The sequence below is a fragment of the Aegilops tauschii genome, chromosome 3 (assembly GCF_002575655.3).
Source record: "Aegilops tauschii subsp. strangulata cultivar AL8/78 chromosome 3, Aet v6.0, whole genome shotgun sequence".
Classification (NCBI taxonomy): domain Eukaryota; kingdom Viridiplantae; phylum Streptophyta; class Magnoliopsida; order Poales; family Poaceae; genus Aegilops; species Aegilops tauschii.
The window spans coordinates 90497644-90515292 of NC_053037.3; the positions used below are offsets into that span (position 1 = coordinate 90497644).

General features: G+C 39.8%; 2 long non-coding RNA genes across 6 annotated transcripts; one reads left to right on the forward strand and one right to left on the reverse strand.

The window, feature by feature from the left end:
• Positions 1 to 4301: 4301 nt before the first annotated feature.
• On the reverse strand, positions 4302 to 16265 carry LOC109776468 (uncharacterized). 5 transcript variants are annotated; one of them, XR_006671808.2, is made up of 9 exons: positions 15835 to 16265; positions 15346 to 15447; positions 12852 to 13150; positions 12612 to 12767; positions 12457 to 12530; positions 11673 to 11764; positions 8111 to 8240; positions 5062 to 5229; positions 4302 to 4612 (listed from the first exon to the last, which is right to left on the reverse strand). It is a non-coding gene; the product is annotated as an uncharacterized lncRNA (long non-coding RNA). The 5 variants fall into 5 exon arrangements; XR_006671807.2 differs by having other exon boundaries at positions 11673 to 12530; XR_006671809.2 differs by having other exon boundaries at positions 5062 to 5241; positions 11673 to 12530.
• LOC141020935 (uncharacterized) lies at positions 8348 to 10491 on the forward strand. Its single transcript, XR_012180929.1, has 3 exons — positions 8348 to 9321; positions 9408 to 9447; positions 9553 to 10491. It is a non-coding gene; the product is annotated as an uncharacterized lncRNA (long non-coding RNA).
• Positions 16266 to 17649: the final 1384 nt, after the last annotated feature.

A 17649-nucleotide genomic window follows, 5' to 3' on the forward strand; every position in this document is an offset into this window, starting at 1 on the left:
CGATTGACTTTGCGGGCGTTGCTACAGCCTACAGGAGCTTGGGCGGCCAGGCGTTGCTGCAAGAACTTGGGCGGCCAGATCCGGCGAGGAGCTTGGCGACGGCCGACGTTCATGGTGGAGGCAGCCGACCGCTGCGGCGCTTGTGATGGACCATGCTGTAACGGCATCGATTCCCATGTCGACAACATAGATTCATATGGCTGGCTGCCTCCTTATCCGTTCGTGGGAGATAGATCGAATAGGAAAGGAAGAAAACCAATCATTGCAGAGATGTGCTAAGTGGGGCCGACGCAGGACACGCGTCGCACATATGAGACGGCGGATGCTCGCGAGTGATCCACCGGCTGAAGGCTAGAGTTTCCCTTATCCGATCCGTTCACAACTTTCTTTGCCTTGGTAGGTTAACAAATCACAAATAAGACTTCCCTAACATACCCGAAACAACCAAACCATTCCTCTCAATCATTTTTTACCTAACGCACAATCCTTGCATTGTATCAAATCATAAATCATCTTCCTAACCTACCCAAATCAACCGAGCTCTCCATGTCCACTCTTTTTTTTCCTAATATAGAAGACTTATTCCCGGCAGATTGACAAATCAAAATAAGTGACACAAAACAGCATAAACGAATATTCTCTGTTCTAATCGTGACTCCTAGGTGGGGCGGAGAGCCCTGGTTGAACATGGTTGCTCCCAGCATGAGACCATTTCCGACTAAGAATCAATGTTGGATCATTTATACCGATTGTATGCGATCATATCTTTCTCTCCCAGCTAGGATATAAATCTTCATGCATTATAGGATACATCAAACCAAAAGGGATATACTTGGCAAGAAAATATTGATGTCTTGTACACCATTTCGATACATATTTATTCAAGACAAAATGTGCACTTGTATCAAGTTTGCTACCTCTAGTTCTATACATTGTTCCTAGCTTCGACAATAGCATTGACTAGGCGTGTGTTTCGTCAAATGTGAGAAGACTCGCTTCATGAATCTCTACGAATAAAAATTTATGTCAGTCATGACAGTATACTATATTACAAAAAAGAATATAGAAATATAAAAATCCAAAACAATACATAACCTGTACCTTGTAGGTGATGATGATCCTTGTTAATATTAGGAGAGAATGTGAACATTCTCTCCCTCATAGTTTGCAACCATTCCAACGTCAGATATAACTGGATGTAAGTAATGACAAGAGTTTTTCTTACTCATTTTTAGAGTGTTTCCAATGGTAGATGCTACGACCAACGTGCTAATCACGTACACATAGGAAAACTAACTGCCGTCTATAAAAAGCAAACATTAGTGTGTGGTTGCAATTAAAAATAAATCTAGCGTCTAAAAATCTTAAATTTTAAATGATTCTCGTCGAAAGATCATGAGCCCAATTTCAAGAAAAGGGATGTTGCAACCACATATTGGATCCCTATCATACTATATTTTACCAATGTAGGCAAGAACAACAAACACATCTGCAAATGTAATCAGAATGAGACTTTGAGTTGTATAGGGTATAAAATTTGCAAAGGCAAAATTAAAGATGACGCACCGGTGATGGTATTGTGTCGTAGGGAGAATATATGACATTAAACTGTGGGAAGCACGGTGGAGAGAGTGCTGATTGTATCCTACATGACGACATGCTAATCTCTGTCCTAACATGTAGTGTCACGACAAACTCCATGGCAAGATTCCATAAATGCTCATCTAGTATTTCTGTGAAACAAAATCCGACGCAAATGACGTTATAAGTCATGCCTTCCTGTATCATGGAGTTGAAGCAAACTGCTTGATTGTGGTGTGCAATGGCTTCCATTTTTGTTACTTTTTTTATATAGCATCATCATATAGGGAAAAAAATATTGTTTTCCAAATTTATATCATCATACGTGATATCAAGTAGTGAGGAGTAAGCCTTACATCCTGATCTAACAGAATACATTGAAGGTAATAATTCCCCATGTGGTACTAGTTATGGGGAACTATTACCTTCAATGTATTCTGCTAGATCAGGATGTAAGGTTGTTTCTCCTTAGTGCTTGATAGCACGTATGACAATATACATTTGAAAAATAGTATTTCTCCCCTAATTATGATGATGCTATGTAAAACAAATTGGGAACAAAAATGGAAGCGATTGCATACCACAATCAAGCATTCCGCTTCAACTCCATGCTACAAACAGGCATGACTTATGACTTCATTCGCGTCGGATTCTGCCCCACAGAAATACTAGATGGACATATCTTGAGTATTACCATGGAGTTTGTCGTCAAACTGCAGACTAAGACCGAGGTTAGGATATCGGCATGTAGGATACAATCGACACTATCCACCATGCTTCCCACAGCTTGATGTCATATTCTCGCTACGGGAGAAAACCACCACTAGTGCATCATCTTTAACTTTGCACTTGCAAAATTTTATACTCTTTACAACTAAAAATCCCATTATGATTACATTTTGCAGATGTGGTTGATGTTCTTGCCTACGTTGGTAAGATATAGTATGAGAGGGATCCAATCGATGGTTGCAACATCCCTTTCCTCGAAATTGGACTCATGAACTTTCGATGAGCGTCGTTTAAAATTTGAGATTTTCAGACGTTACATTCATTTTTTAATTGCAAACAGTTTGCTTTTGTTTATATATGGCAGTTAGTTTTCCTGTGTGTATGTGAGGAGCACATTGGTCGTAACATCTACCATTGGCAACACTCTGAAAATGAGTTTGAAAAACTTGTGATTACTTACATCTAGTTAGATCCGACGTTGAGATGATTGCAAACTATGAGGGAGAGCACGTTCATATTCTCTCCTAATATTAACGAGGATTATCATCATCTATGAGGTACGGGTTATGTATTGTTTTGAATTTGTTATCTTTCTATTCTTTTTTGTAATATGACACTGATTTTTATTTATAGAGATTCATGAGAACAACCTTGTCACACTTTACGGAACACACACCTATGTCAATGCTATTGTCGAAGAGGGCTTTCATGACAAAGAAATGAAGAAGGAAGCCCTATTGCTAAAGCAAAAAATCAGCAATTTGTTGCAAACGAGTTATCCTGATTGGAGTGCCCAACTCGTGTATTGGCCAGAAGACAGCATTTCAGTTACAACAACACAAAAATCTTTTAAATCGATCATGTACGTTAGATGCACATCGATATAGCTTTTCACATATGGTTTGTCACAACATACCCTGGATTCAAGTCCTACAGGAGATAGCCCACCAGGATCGTACTCTCGGGCATGACATGTTCAAGACTGGTGTAAGTACATCTATAGTGAGTTTTGGTGTGCCATATATTTGTTAAATATCTGTTCTGACTTCTCGCACTCAGGAAGGAACTGATGGTCCAGATGCTGAAGGTCAGGAACAATGAATTGCTTGATAACATTACATGGGAAATTAGAGCGGCATTGATGGTCATAAGTTACCGAGGATGGACCACTACGTGAATAAATGTCGAAAACTAATTTACTTATTAAGATTTGTTAGGGAACTACATGTTTTTCGCATCGGATAATCATATAACATTTTGTCTTCTATGTATGAAGTTTTAAGTACTTTGTGGTTTTTGGCCTCAATAAACTATGTATTTGCTACAATATTGTTTGCTTATTGTGTCTTTATCTATGTATTTTGTCTTCTATATTTTGCCTGCCATGGTTGTGAGCCCTAATTATATTAGAAAAATGTCGCGCTCTCCTTCATTCACTGTCGTCCCTACTAGAAATACTATGGCCTTGGATTTCCATCAAAATGGCAGACTAGGTACTAGGGGTCGCCAATCGTACTGGATATGGAGTATTGGGATGAAAAAAATCTTTAAACGCCAAGAGGGGCGTGTTAAACAATTTGAGGCGAGATGGTTGAAGGAAGAGACGGTCACTGAAATCGTTAAGGCATCTTGGGAGAAAGCAAAGCTAGCAGGTATTGGACCCTCACTTGCTGACCGTACGAGAGCAGTGCATGCCGATCTACATACTTGGGACCGGGAAACGCTAAAGGGACCAAAGGTGAGAATTAGAAAATTTAAAAAAGAGTTGGAGAAACTAAGGCATGGCCCATTGAATACGGAATCTCGATGCCGTCAGAAGAAAATTATAATGGTAATTGAAAATATTTTGGTTACAGAGAGGACGAGCAAATTGGTTGATGCATGGGGATCGTAATACGTCGTTCTTTCATAATGCTGCCACAGCCAAGAAAAAAAGAAATAATATAAAGAAACTATTAGACGAGTCTGGAAACTGGTTAACAGATAAGGAATTGACGAATCACATTACTGGATATTTTACAAAGCTTTTTACATCGGAAGTTCAACACCCGAATCAAGATGTTTTATCACTTGTTCAAAGGAGAGTGTCAAACGAAATGAATGATGTTCTACTTGCCCCTTATACCGCGGAAGATGTTCGCAAGGCTTTATTTGATATTGGGGACTTGAAAGCTCCAGGGCCAGATGGACTCCATGCTATCTTCTATAAAAGGTTTTGGCCCATGCTGGGAGGATGTTCTGACAGCAATCAACACATGCACTATACCGGAGGGTTGGAATGATACGGCGATCGTGATGATTCCTAAAATTAATACACCAGAGAAGGTAACTCAATTTAGGCTGATCGGCTTATGTAATGTGCTATATAAAATAATTGCAAAAATGGTGGCTTCTCGATTGAAGGTTTTTTTACCAGAAATTATTAGCCCAACACAGAGTGCATTTGTACCGGGTAGATTGATAACGGATAATATTTTAGTGGCCTATGAATGTTTTCACACAATAAAGAACAAAAGAGAGGGTAGAGAGGGCTTGTGTGCTATAAAACTTGATATGCATAAAGCCTACGATAGAGTTGAGTGGACTTTTTTGAAGGAGATTATGTTGAAACTGGGCTTTCGTCGTGAGTGGGTTAACTTGATTATGCAATGCGTCTCAACCGTAGAATACAAAGTAAGGATCAATGAAGAGGAAAGTGAGAGATTTAAGACTACGAGAGGGTTGAGACAGGGGGACCCGCTATCACCATACCTTTTTTTGCTGTGCACATAAGAATTGAATGCCTTGCTTGTGCATGCTGAGAAGAATGGAAACATATCAGGAGTAAAAGTCTGTAGAGACGCCCCACCGGTCACAAATCTTCTCTTTGCGGATGACTCATTGATCTTAATGAAAGCCAACCAACATAATGCGGAAAACCTGAAATCAGTACTAGATTTATATTGTGCAGCGTCAGGACAACTGGTAAGCGTTGAAAAATCTAGTATTTTCTTCAGCCCTAATACAAAAGTAGAGATCAGAGAACAATTGTGTACAACGCTAAATATAATGACGGAGGCTCTCACTGATAAATATTTGGGCTTACCAGCAAATGTGGGTGTTGATAAAACAGACTGCTTTAGTTTTCTGATTGAACGTATTGTTAAGAAAATTAGTGGTTGGAAGGAAAAATTACTATCTGCCGGGGGGAAGGAGATCCTATTAAAGGCGGTGATCCAAGCCATACCTACCTATGCATTGTTGGTCTTTAAAATTCCTAAAAAATTTGTAAAGGAATCATTGACGCGATGGCGCATTTCTGGTGGGGAGACGAGGAGAACCAGAAGAGAATGCACTGGATGGCCTGGTGGAAAATGTGTGTACCAAAAACCAAGGAGGAATGGGATTCCGTGATATCCACTGTTTCAACCTGGCTCTGCTTGCAAAACAGGCATGGCGTCTCCTTGATAATCCTGACTCCTTGTGTGCTGCTATTCTAAGGGCAAAGTACTATCCTAATGGTGATTTGCTGAACTCCAAGCCAAAGCATGGTGCTTCCTTCACCTGGCAAAGCATTATGGCAAGCATCACTACTCTCAAGCGAGGTTATATTTGGCGAGTGGGAGATGGACATAACATCAATATTTGGGAAGATGCCTGGATCCCAAATTGTGCCACTAGGAAGATTGTGACCCCTAGGAGGGGGCATTTATTATCAAAAGTTGTAGATTTGATTGACCCGGTCTCCAATGATTGGGATGAGGACCTGATTAGACAAACTATGTGGACCATTGACGCACAACGGATTCTTTCAATCCCAATTTCGCAACATAATATGACCGATTTTATTGCCTGGAGTTATACGAAAAATGGTCTGTTTTCGGTACGGTCTGCTTACTCTGTGGAGTGGAACTATCAGTATGGGAGCAAACTAAAATATTCCAACGGGATGGGACGGAGCACACATAACCCTATATAGTGTCAGATATGGAAGTTATCTTGTCCGGCTAAAGTCAAAATATTTTTATGGCGGACACTACATGGTACTCTTCCATGTCGGGCAACACTCACTAATACACACATGAAAGTCTCACCCTTGTGTCCTACATGCTCCCAGGGTGTAGAAGATACAAAGCACTTGCTTTTCCTATGTAGAAAAGCGAAGGAGGTTTGGAAAAGGCTAGGGTTGGATATGATTATTGAGAGAGCTTGTGAGATTGATCGTGCTGGGGAGGCAATACTGGAATACTTATTACTCCTTCCAGATCAAGATCTGCGCATTATGGGGTACGAAAATGTTCGAGAAATGGTAGCTATCTCTGCTTGGTATCTATGGTGGGAAAGAAGGAAATTAGTGCATAAGAAATTCACTCAAAATGCGACTCAGATCTCAATGGGGATCATAGCTCTTACATATAATTTTGTACATGCATCATCTTCAAATGCGTCCATAAAAAAGGGGGTTGGCAATGTCCTCCTAGGGGCTTTGTGAAACTCAATGTTGACGCCTCTTTTGACCATGACTTGCTGGAGGGTACGATGGGGGCAGTATTGAGAGACGACAAAGGTAGGTTTATTGCAGGAGGGAATGGAAGGATAGACTACTGTGCGGACGTTCTCATGGCGGAGGCCTTAGCTCTCAAATTTGGCCTAAATTTAGCGCAAAGGGCGGGATGTAATCGCCTAATTATCAACTCTGACAATCTGGAGGTGGTTGAGACAATGCAAGACGGAGGACAGTCAGCGGGAGCGGTGGCGGCAATCTTCGATGACTGCTATCACTATGCTTGTGATTTTATCATGACTAAATTCAAACATTGTAATAGAGAGGCAAATAAAGTAGCACATGAACTTGTTAGATTAGCTAGATTTTTTTCGACTTCGGTTTGGTTTGAGGAGCCTATTAGTGAAATTGTAACATTTCTCACAAACGATGTATTGGTTATTGCTAATGAATAAAATTTCGTTTATTTCAAAAAAAAAGGTACCAGGGGTCGCCACGGTATGGGGCCATGCAACAGACACAAAATAGAGAGGACTCAATAGCATGGTAGTAGAATAGAAGGGAAAAGGCATCTAGCTGGCCTGATGAAAACTATGATATATAGTGCCTATGCATAAAAACTTGTAGTGGTGTACTTTTAAAAATATTTTGCATACAAACGTCCTAGATGCGCAACCCGAGTACCATGACTGAAACCCCACTGAACCACAACTTGTTGGCGTAGACCGAACCGCTTCACTGGTCCAGGTGAACCGGAGGCTTGTTGGAGGACCGTGCATGTTTCACGTGGTTCACATAGACCGGCGGCTTGTCGGTGTACTCCCTCCGTCCTTGAAAGAGTGTACTTCCAACTTTGTTGGAGGGTCAAACTATCTCAAAGTTTGACCGAGTTTGTGTAAAAATATATCAATGTTTGTGAAACCAAATAGGTATACGACGAAAATATATTTTATTATGAATCTAATGCTACTAATTTGATGGCATAAATGTTGGTCTATTATTGTATAAATATGGTCAAACATAAAAAAGTTTGACTTTCCAACAAAGTTGGAAGTACACTCTTTTAAGGATGGAGGGAGTAGACTGGACCCAGTCTGTGAGGTTTTCAGGTGGATCGTGGCTTGCATCTGATACCTCCTCATATCGTATAACTCCATTTATACATGCATTGTTATTGTCGGAAATCATCACAGATACCAGCTACGGAAGATTGAATGTAAAAGAGCATGTACTTTAACTTCTAATCAAACTTGAACCATGCTAGCCAAACTAACGAGGGAGCATTAACCCAACAGATGATGGTTTTTGAGCACATACCTTCTATCCGAAGTTGAAATGTCAACCACATGATTCTTCAAGGTCTCATCGATCTTCCTCTCTCCATGTTCGCACATGATCCAAAGTTTGCTTTCATGTCGATGATGTTTCTAATACTCTCTGGTTTTACCTTTGGGCACAACAAATTCCATTAATTATCAACTCTTGGCTGCCACCAAATTTAAAAGAAAACATATTTTAATTAGGATTTAGGAGTAGTAAGTTTAGAAACTATTAAAAAATTGGATTTTACTTGTGTTTGAAATCCCAAATTTTGTTATGTCAAACCAAAATTGCGCATTTGGCAAGGTCCATTAATGAAAAAGTTTTTTTCTTACCACTACAATGAGAGTACATAATGGTAATGTTCTATTTTTTTTCTGTGATGTGCCTACATTGACACATGAACACATGCTACATCAACTAGATAATTACAACATCCATATTAACTTAGTCATCATATGTAGCCTATGAGTTTGTTAGATGTTTGGAAAAATGTAAAAATAGCCATATAGTTAATTCGTATTTCAACTTGTTCAAAACTCCATATGTGCTTGTACAAATTTAAATCAATTGTTTTTTTAAGTAGAAATATTAAAGCAATTGTGATGGAGAAGTATTCAATTATGAAGCGAACCACAACAAAATAGATTATGTTGGCTTGAGGACTTTTGGTAGAGCAGAGCACAAATTGATGGGATCCATCTTCTCTGGTGTTTAGGGTAAGGAAAAATCGATAGTGTTCCTATCTAATCGGTATTAACTAATCCATGTTCAGCCATTCCCATGTCCATATCATGGGCCATATCTTACATTATTAAGAAGTTGATCCCCACTACTACCAATTATCTCAACATGCGCATTGTCCATGTCAGTAGGATGCCACATCAGCGTTTCAATTCCAAACAGCAGCCAATCTATCGACAATTATCTCTCCCTGACCAGCCCCTCTTCTCCACGGAAGAATTTCTCTTGATTGCCCTATGCCTCTTCACCTATCCCAGTGCCTTCTCCCTTCCCCGTACATTTATTCCTGAGGGCCCTCCGCCCACTTCCACAACCACGCGCTCTTCCTCTTCCATAGTTCCACCAAGATCAAACGGTGTCGTTCCCTCTGGCTACCTCTGGCGATTCCATAGAGGCCAACTCTGCTTGCCTCACTCCGTACAGGAGCTTCTTTCCCTCACAGGCAGATGCACGGATCTACTCAGGTAAGAGTACACTCTGATGCAATAATATTACTCGATGCCATCTAATATCTACCTGACATCTACCCATGTGTTTTATACTTACCCAGATTGAACGAGCCAATTTTGGTGTTTTGCTAGATCAAGACTGTAAGTTGATCTTTTCTTCTTCTTGGATACTTTGTTCTGCACCTTACGGGAATGCTAATGCAATATTATTAACCTGGGAACTGATTTTATGCTTCATTTAAACAGGTCAGGTTTTCTTTCCTTTCTGCTCATCTGCTCATGCATGTATTTTTATGCAATGAAAAATATAGCGATTCCTTATTCTGGGTGCATGCCATAATTCAGTTTCGGTTCTTTAAATAGTTCCTTGGACTTTCACAGTGGATTATCTTTGTATCTTCCTAATTGACTTGCAACTAGCAGATTGGCAATTGTAACTTTATTTGCGATGAGGTAACTATACATTAACCGATTTTGTATGCTTCATTGTAATACACTCACACTTGACTGAATTTTTCTTTTGCCATGCTATGTTATTTGCCAGATGTTTCTACAGGTTTATAATCAAGATTATATATGTTTGGTATTTTTCTTCAAAACTGTAATTTTCATTTTGCAGCTTAATCAGAAAATTAACCAGTAACACAATTAGTTCGACGCCAAAATCTGTTGGAGCACTTTTATACGCCTTTCAGTAAAATTGCGAGTGAATTAATATAAATACTTTTGCCTCTTGATAGCTCTCAAATCACCACTTTAGTTCTTATGATGACCAATAATATATTTTTCACAGAAGTTTCTCATATTACAGAACAATCTTGCAATGCTACACCCTCTGAAGCATCACTATGATAATACCTTACATCCCATTAGTTAGTGAGATGAACACAACTGCTATGAAAGAACTGTAGCATCTGATCTGTGTGTTCCATGCATGCTATTATTACTGGTGCTTAGGTAGTTGGTAGTTTCTACTCGCTAAAATTGAAAAGTATTATGTTCTGTACTCCCGAAGCATACAAAATCGGTTAACATGACATGCATTTGAGATCCTAATAATGTTGTGATCCCTAACCTAAATATTTTTACTTTCCCTTAAGATTTTTGGTGCGCATTATAGTTGTTTCTACATATTCCCGCCGCAATGCGCGGGGTCTCTACTAGTTCCTACACAGTCACACACCAAAACATCAAAGAAGAAAATATGCCGAGAGTGGGCTGTTCTATGCCACCCTGATGCACAAAGCATGGCCCTGGGTGATGAACAAGGTTCAGAGAGATAATACACACCACTAAAAAGGATTTTTGACACTGATGCATGTGCATCATGGTACGCCCATTGGAAACCTCCCCTAAGAGGCCCATTGGGCTCCGCCCCTGATCATGTTCATATCTTTCGCTTCTATTTTCATGTTGGGTAAAATACTACTGATCATGTTCATATCTTTCACTACAGAAATGTACATTGAGGGAAAAGGAAAGAGAACTGCTCCATACGAGAACATAAGATCTAACTACCCCTCCTATATATGTGAACCTCCTCTATCATCCCTTCTTCCCTCGACCTCCTCCCCCCTCGTCCATCACAGATAACATACTATCTAGCATGGTTAGTTCTGGAGGTAAAAATGGCGAGGAGCACCTGAAGTATTCAAGGAACATCAAGAAGTAAAGAGAGTTCCTCTAGGTATGAACATCTCTGGATATTTCTCTTCTCTAAAGGTGTAATAATTATTAGATTAGGAACATCCAAATTCTTTATTCTTTATGTTGGAAGGTTCCATTGATTTCTGTGCATATCGAAGGCGTAAGTCAACGAAAAGCACTTACACAGATTTGAGTGTAGTGATGCTTCCTTTCTCTTAAGGGATGTTGCATGTTAATATGTTCCACATAAAATCCCTTTAATGAAAATAAGAATTGTTAAGCATAGCAACTACTATAAGCAAGAGACAAGCAATTAGCACCGTGACAGGATCAAGTTTTTACAAACTAACTCGTTACTATCTTTATTAATCTTTCCATAGTGTATGAGAATTTAAGCCTTTCAATCAAATTGCTTTTACAACACTATGAATTTGTCCATTGATGAGGGCAGGTCTGACGCAGTGGTGAAGTCCTTCCCACTTGTGCCAAGAGGTCCTAGGTTCGAACCAGCCTCTCTGCATTGCACTTTGCAGGGCTAAGACTAGGTTCCTATAACCCCTCCCCAGACCCCACCTTGTGTGGGAGCTTCTATGAAGTGGCTCTGTCCTTTATGAATTTGTCCATTAATAAGTGTGAAGTGTAGCAAGTCTTAATATTTAAGTATTGCACAAGAACTAAAGGAAAACAGTAACTTCACACATTAGTGTAATAATACTTACAGTGTTTTCAACTGGGAGAAAGGACTGCAGATGGTGCCAAAGTTCCAGACAGGTTCCTCTTGAACAACTGTTTGCATTGAATAATACTCCCTCTGTCCCAAAATTCTTGTCTTAGATTTGTCTAAATACGGATGTATCTAGTTACGTTTTAGTGTTAGATACATCCGTATCTAGACAAATCTAAGAGAAGAATTTTGGGACGGAGGGTGTTGTTAGGAACATGATAAGTTACACATTACACAGATATAATCAATAATCAACCCCGACAAATAATATGTCAATCAAAGAAAATCCTAAGAAAAGAAGTTCCAACCATGACTATGACTAAGGTTCCAATTAGTATGTCACCTATAACAATCAACAACACGAGTGCTTTGTTTATACAACTAAATAAACATTAATCAAATAAGTAAAATGATATGTTTTATTTGAAGAGAAAAGTGCCCATTCAGAAACTAAGTTAAATAGTCAAGAAAAAGCAATATCTTATGAACCAAAAACATCTCTTAGGTAACACTAAACAAATGTACTTCTAAAAGTTGTACCCATTGATCTTGTGCTTGATAAAGGATACAAATTTTCAGATCACAACTAAAATATTTCTAGAGGTACAAAAAAAAGAGTCCTTACATTAGGCGATTGTAGTTCGAAATTACTAATAAATAGTTATTCGATGGAGCATGTGCAATGCTCTCATACCAGTAATATGAGATGACTCTGCCGAACTCAGTACATATATTTAGCAAATATATGGCACACCAAAACTCACTATAGATATACTTACGTCAGTTCTAAACATGTCATGCCTGAGAGTACCATACTGATGGTCCATTTTCTGTAGGAATTTGAATCCAGGGTCTATGTTGTGACAAAAAAACTCCACATGTTAAAAGCTATATCGATGTGCATCTAATGTACACGAACAATTTAAAACATTACCATGGGTCTGTAATTAAAATGTTGTCTTCTGGCCAATCCATGAATTGGGCACTCCAACCAGGGTTCCTCGCTTGCAACACATTGCTAAAATTTTGCTTCAGCAATAGGGCTTCCTCGGTTTGTTATGGGTTGATGGACGTATGAATCAGCATAGTCCTGCTCTTGTCAATAGATATGGGTAGACACATGTTCATGGCTAACATAATAAACAAACTAATTTTAAGAATGAGAATCGCTTACAATTGTAGAGTTGAACGCGTCGGATTACGGAAAAGGCCTATGACATGGCCAACCAGCGTCGTGGTGCGGTTTTCTTGTTACATCCAAGACTGCCTTAGGGCTCATGCTTGAGCATGGAAAAGTGCCTGCTTCCAAGAAAGCCAGTGCTTGCATTCCTCTCTACTTCGGCGCAAGCAGGCTTACGAACTGCAAGATTGAAGCAACAGGGATGTACTCGCCCATCATCCTGGATGGTGTTTTGGATCATCCAAAGGCTAATCTCGATCAGGAATGGTCGAGAGCTTCTAATCCATATAGTGCTGCAAAAAGAAGGCACGACAAGATTTAGCAAAAAAAATGTAACTTAAAATAAACAGGAATTCTAACGAGGGACGCGCCTCATTTTTAAATAATCTGCAAGATCAATAAAAGTTGTTAGTTCCCTACAAAATCTGGTAACTCCTTTCTAATAATCTAAATCTGGTAACTCCGTTCTAATAATCTGTTAGCTGATTATTTTTCTAATAATATGGTAGTTGTGTAAAAAGAATATGGCAATTGTTTCCTAAAAATGGTGCTATCTCTTTCTCCAAATAATCTGATGAAATTGTAATTGTCCTAAACAATCTGATTACTTTTCTCTAAATAATAAATAATCCGGTGGCCTAAATTAATTCAGGATTATCCCATAATTATAATTGCCAGCTTAAAAAAACTTTGATGAGAGTGAATTTTCTGGACACGGTGGCAGTTGGTCAGTGCTATATGACCATAGGCATTTTCTCACAATGAACGCCACATTCATATTTTTGTCCTTAAAACCGGCAATACGCGGTAACTACAAGGGGCCATTCTGGCAAGGAGCAGGTTACCTAGCTAGGATATTACTTTAGGGTGGGCCTCTCCAAGGGGGGGAATTTTTAACATGCATTTAGTAGTTTGCGATGACAACCAGTACAGCATGTAGTAAAGATTTAATCAGAAAACCGGTTTCAAAGATAAAAGCCATTTTTAACCGATCAGCTTTACTACTCGTTGTTGAGGGCTTGACGCCTAGTGACCAACAGCTTCTCTCTCAACTGTTGCCGCAGCCCCACCCAAATCCATGACCAACAGTAGTAGATCTCACCTCTAATGACCAAAAAAAGCTTGTAATTTCTATAACAAAGTATTTTCATAGTACTAGTAAATGTGTATGTGCAATGCACGTTAATTTGGAAGTATATTAAGTGCATGCGGATATTAAGTAAGATATTATTTGTGTGTTATTATGTGATTAATACTATTTTTGGTATGAAATTAACTACATGCTAAACGTGTTGAGCGCTCGACATTCAAGCAGTCTAGGTCGTTGGATTGACATGATTTGGTGGCCGAGATTAATTGGATCTGCCCCTTTGAGTCTTTTTATATTGGTATAGATGTCCAGGCAAGAAATTTTATGATTTATTTTGTCGTTGCATTCACATGCACATATTTAAAGTGTGTTTGGCAGCACCGTATTTGAAGTTTCTGAAGAATACTGTAGTATTTGTTAGTAGAAACTATAGTTTAAAAACTTTGATGTGTTTGGCCTCAATAAATACTCTAGTTTTCCTAGGTAAGTGCTCGTGATGTTGCTACAGGGCCATACATATTCTAATTGAGAATACACTGCTACTGAACTCTAAACAGAGACAAAGCTATAATGGGAAGTAGTATGATTTAATTGGAGGTTTTAAATATTGGAAGTCAAACGAGTGGTGGGATATATCTTATAAGAATATGTTGTACTAGTACTACTAATCTATCATCAGCAGCATTATAGTGGAACATAATACTGTAAAATAGTAAATCAAGATTTTTTTTAGTAACTGATACCACTGCTTTATAGGCCACCAAAATCTATAGAGACTAATGCACAGAATCGCTGGAATACCCATCCTAATCTTTTCCACTGATTGCACATCACTTTCCTCAACTATATGAGAAGTCCTCACTTCTGACCAACCTACATAAGCTGTACTCACTTCATTTTCAGTGAATAAGGCGTGCACCATTAGTATTCGTATTTGACATGATCAAGAGTACCATTAGTAGTCGGTATACGTACAAATGCATAAAAGTTAAAAGTACGTGATAAGAAACTATATTTCTTATTCAAATTTCAAGCTAATATTAATATGCAGAAACAAACTTAAATATGTTTATAAATAAATAGACATTTTTATCCAAATTTGTTGATTCACACCAGGAACCAATAAAAATGCTCTCATTAATTAAGCATATGGAAAATACATATTATGATAAATACAAATAATAAAGTGCATAAAAAGATGATATTATGATGACAAAAAAAGTATAAATAATACTTATATACACTTTTATCCAAACTCAGTGAAAATGCTATGGGGTATTTGCTTAAATTCATATCACCAATAGCAAACACAAACATAAACAGAAGGCCAAGGCTCCCAAAGAAGGACCAAAACCTTTCAATATTGTCACACATCAGGGCCTGACTAATACTGCTTACTTTAAGATAAGCAACAGAAGCCAATTTCTCCGCGTTCTTTACAATCAATTCGCTGTCTTGGTCAATCTTATTTATATTCAGAGCATGAACCTTGAAGATACCCTGCAAATAACATGGAAAATACAAGTGAGTTTGTACAACAAAGATAATCCTATTGGAAACTGCCTATTCATTAAGGATGAGCTAGTAAGAAAGCATCAGATTACATATGGTGCAGATTTTGATTGGCTTACTATGGTACATCTAACTTTAAAATTACCATGAAGTAATATTCTAGTCATAAATGAGATCTCAGATACAGTACAAATCGAGAAGCAAATCACATTTTATCATCTGCTTTGAAATTTATTGGCATACAGAGAGCAAATATCTCTTCGATGACTCCATGCACCAAACAATGAGCACATACAGTAGATAGCAGCAATCAAACTGACAGCAAATATGACCAGCAAATCAGAAGCAGTATGGAAAGATACCGGAACCACTTACCTGTGCACGCAGGTGGAACTTGTTACACAATGCAGTTTAGACTATTATACTGCCCGAGCATGAAGCACATCCAAGTAAATTAAAAGTTTCTAACCGAGCCCGATCCACTGTTGCCCGAGAGCTGCCCTGACTGCGCCATGGTGTTGGTAGCCGCCGCTAATCATCCAATATTGCTCGCCGACAAATCGGGGCGTGGTCCCTCGACGAAGCGGCGACGACATTGTCCGGCACAATCGGTGCAGAAGGGCCGACGAAGGAGTGAGGAGGCGTGGGCGGCAGCGTGCGGGGTACGGCGCGACGACCAGCGGATGGAGGAGATGTCGCGCCGGTGGAGGGAGCGGCGTAGTGGGAGCTGGGGGTGGCGCTGTGGCGGCGGCCGAGAAGCGTATCGATGGGAGACTCGCGGGGAGCGGGATTGGATTATTATCGTGCGACGGGCTCCTCATCAGAAAAAAATTATACGAGACCAGGTCTCACGGTTAGCAGGTGAGACCCGCCCTGATGGATGACACGTGGCATTCACAAATCATAAAGTATCTAATCTCTACCCCTTGATTTCAGGTGGGGCTCCTCGTCCCACCCGATTCTTTTGCCAATCGAATCCCACCTTCCATTCCGGTTTTCATATCGACTTTTCCGCCCCCTAACGTTGATCTTTTTACTAACTTCCCATCATCACGAGCCTGACTTCCTTTTCAACCGATCCCTAATATCTTAATTGATCCTTCTCAACCAAACAATAACTTTTTTTTGAAATTAACCAAACAATAACTTGCCAGATTAGAATGTAATCATAATTTTCCTTCTCCGCACGATCGACCACTCCACGCCCCGTTCTCCTTCCCAACCGAAATCACGTTTTAGATAGGGAAACGTTAGCTGGCGACTTTAGCTATGACATATTTTGCAGCGACCCCCCTATCCTCCATCGGATACATTTGCACGAATCCTGGCGCTATACAGGCCATCCACCGGGCCGGGCTTCGGGCCGGGCCTGACCAAGCCCGAGGTAGAAAACTCAGGCCCGAGCCCGGCCCGGCCCGGTCGCCGGGCCTACTTTTCAGGCCCAAGCCCGGCCTGCCACTGCAAAAAAACATTGGGCCTCGGGCCGGGCCTCTTCAGTAAAAGGCAAAAACAAACGGGCCTGGGCCCGGCCTGTCCTAGTCTTTGGGCTCAAAACCGAGGCCTGGGTCCGGCCCAGGAGCAGCATCGGGCTGGGCCGGGCTGCCCATGGCCAGGACTACCTGAAGGAAATATGCCCTAGAGGCAATAATAAAGTATTATTTATTTCCTTATATCATGATAAATGTTTATTATTCATGCTAGAATTGTATTAACCGGAAACATAATACATGTGTGAATATATAGACAAACAGAGTGTCACTAGTATGCCTCTACTTGACCAGCTCGTTAATCAAAGATGGTTATGTTTCCTAGCCATAGACATAAGTTGTCATTTGATTAACGAGATCACCTCATTAGGAGAATGACGTGATTGACTTGACCCATTCCGTTAGCTTAGCACTCGATCGTTTAGTATGTTGCTATTGCTTTCTTCATGACTTATACATGTTCCTATGACTATGAGATTATGCAACTCCCGTTTACCGAAGGAACACTTTGTGTGCTACCAAACGTCACAATGTAAATGGGTGATTATAAAGGTGCTCTACAGGTGTCTCCAAAGGTACTTGTTGGGTTGGCGTATTTCGAGATTAGGATTTGTCACTCCGATTGTTGGAGAGGTATCTCTGGGCCCACTCGATAATGCACATCACTATAAGCCTTGCAAGCATTGTGACTAATGAGTTAGTT